We start from the raw sequence: 2490 nt of genomic DNA on the forward strand, positions 1-2490 counted from the left end.
CTGTATTTATTTATTTTTGTATTTATTTATTTCTGTGTACATTTATTTCTGTATTTATTTATTTATGTGTACATGTATTTCTGTATTTCCTTGTCCTTAAGCTAATGAGGTAAGCTGTCAATCAATGTATGTCACGGTGTCACCTTAACCCCATTGGTTGATTGGTATCAGAGTGCGAAGATGGACTTTCCATGCCTGGGGTTGCTAAGAATACCTTAGTAAACAAAAGACTGCACACACGCAACAGATAGCCAGAGATTTGAGAGTTTTGGCTAGCTAACCTTGCTAAAAAAGTGCTAGTCAAGATGTTTTACTTTCTTGCGTTGAGGCTCTGGATACCAATTTGTACCATTTAGCTGCATGCAGAGTCATAAAAAGAAAGAGTTGCATCAATTGATTGGCTTTACGTTCATGGTACTGCACTGTAGGATAGTTAGAACTAGAGCGAGCTAGCATCAGTTTCAAACACAGCAGCATCGTCGTTGTGGAACAGTTGTACTGCATTGTATGAAGGAGCTGTGCCAAGGTAAGAATGTGTAAGTTCTTGGCTCATTTTCTGGCATCTAGTACATTTAATATTTCAGTATCTTAAAGTGCCGAGATTTTTTGATGCTAGCTAGAAATGTAGAAGCCAGAACGTAGCTAAAACAATGTGCTACGAAGTGAGTGATGACCTGTTTAGCTTATGTAATGTTAAGTGTAGTTTGCTAATTTTGTGCACTATTTGTTTATTGAGAAATAATGCCTACAAACAAGTTTGTGTGAGAGGAAAGCTGTATTTAATAATTAATTCATAAAGGTGGTCGCTTATTGGCACCAAAGTCTGGGAGTTAGTACGGTAAGAAATTGGATGATATTTTACAGTATCAAGGAACCATCAAAGAACAGAGTACAACATGGTTAATCTATTCATAAAGTGAATGTTTACTAAGCAAACTATGAGTTAGAGACCATTGTAACATTCAGTCCATCATGAGTTTGAGACCATTGTAACATTCAGTCCATCATGTGATTATCATTACAGCTTACTGTCTGTTTATGTGTGTGTGTGTGTGTGTGTGTTGTGGTTATGGCCCTTGCAGTCTGGCATTGCTACTGAGGTTGATGTGAGCTGAAAAGGAGGCCCAGTACCTTGGGGGTGGATGTCGGACCATTGGACGAACGAGCGCTGGATGGGAGACCACTAGTTGAAGGAGCACTGGATGGGAGAACACTGGATGAGAGAGAGCTGGAAGGGGGACCACTGGATGAGGGAAAATGTGATGGAGTGGGCTGTCTTATATTTGAACCACAGGATTTTTGTCATTACTATGCTTTTAATTGTGGTCGTTATTAAGTTATATTGAGTTTGCTCCTGTTGACTTTAGCAAACCACCTCTTTCTCTCACTATCAGCTGGGAAGCTGTAGCCTACATCACGACTCCCTATTTGGAGCATGCAATACATCCAAGATGCTTGGTGCAAGACCAAGACAGCGCAGCGTAGACAAAAGTGTTACCTTTATTGTGACACTCTTTTCATATCAGAGACTAAAATAACGTGTACATATTTGAATAGTCATGTTGACTATCATGTAGTTGTACTGTAGCCTTTCACAACCAAGTCCTTGAGGTTTAATCATTGTGCACTACACATGCTTACATTTTTTTTAAACTGTTTCCTATTTCTATCATTACATGGTCATAATTACCTTGTGTGCTGTCAGTTATTGATGATTCAATAAAAAGGAATAAGTAGGGCAAGATTAAATAAAGATGCAGAACATACTACTTGTTTGTAAGTTACATTTAATGACAACACATGAAGGGTATGAAGAGATTCTTAAATTGGAGTACAGCTCTGGTTGCATCTATGTGGCGGTTGATTTGCCTGATGGACTTGCTGTTAATAATGACAAAAATGCAGAACACGCCACTACAAATGCACTCCATAAACTATGACTAAATTGTGTCAAACTGCTCAGTATTACAGTATAACCATGCTAACCTGCTAGGGAAGTTTACCGGCTACCTGCCTAATGTTACAACATTGGATTAAAATTATTAGAGCTACGTTTTACTCATTTACACGAGTTCCTTAGTTTAACCCGTATGACAGATCGTTGCTAGCTAGAGCTAAATTAATCTGAATTTGTGGTTGCCGTGTACGCGATAAGTAGGCTACACTTCAAAATATCCAGATATCAATAGTTTGATCAGCTGCCTTTAGTAGCTCCAATATCCGTCTGGACGTGTTTACTGTGACGTCTCTAATCTATCTGGTCTTGCTATGGCATGATGCTTGGCTGAACGTCCTGCCCTGATCCCGCCCCCTAATTAGCTTAAGGATGAAGAAATACAGAAATAAATACAGACAGAAATAAATTATGTATAAAACAAAAGACTATAGTAAAATACTTGTAAAATTATTTCTATGTATGCAATATATTTATTGATAGATTTATTTCTGTCTGTATTTGTTTTTCATGTCACAATAGGGAGTCAGATGGCT

General features: G+C 38.1%; 1 long non-coding RNA gene across 1 annotated transcript; it reads left to right on the forward strand.

Annotated features, from left to right (window-relative positions):
- The first annotated feature begins 229 nt into the window (after window positions 1-229).
- LOC124476117 lies at window positions 230-1769 on the forward strand. Its single transcript, XR_006957004.1, has 2 exons — window positions 230-526; window positions 1083-1769. It is a non-coding gene; the product is annotated as an uncharacterized LOC124476117 (long non-coding RNA).
- The last annotated feature ends 721 nt before the right edge of the window (window positions 1770-2490 follow it).

The sequence above is a fragment of the Hypomesus transpacificus genome, chromosome 2, assembly GCF_021917145.1.
Source record: "Hypomesus transpacificus isolate Combined female chromosome 2, fHypTra1, whole genome shotgun sequence".
NCBI lineage: Eukaryota > Metazoa > Chordata > Actinopteri > Osmeriformes > Osmeridae > Hypomesus > Hypomesus transpacificus.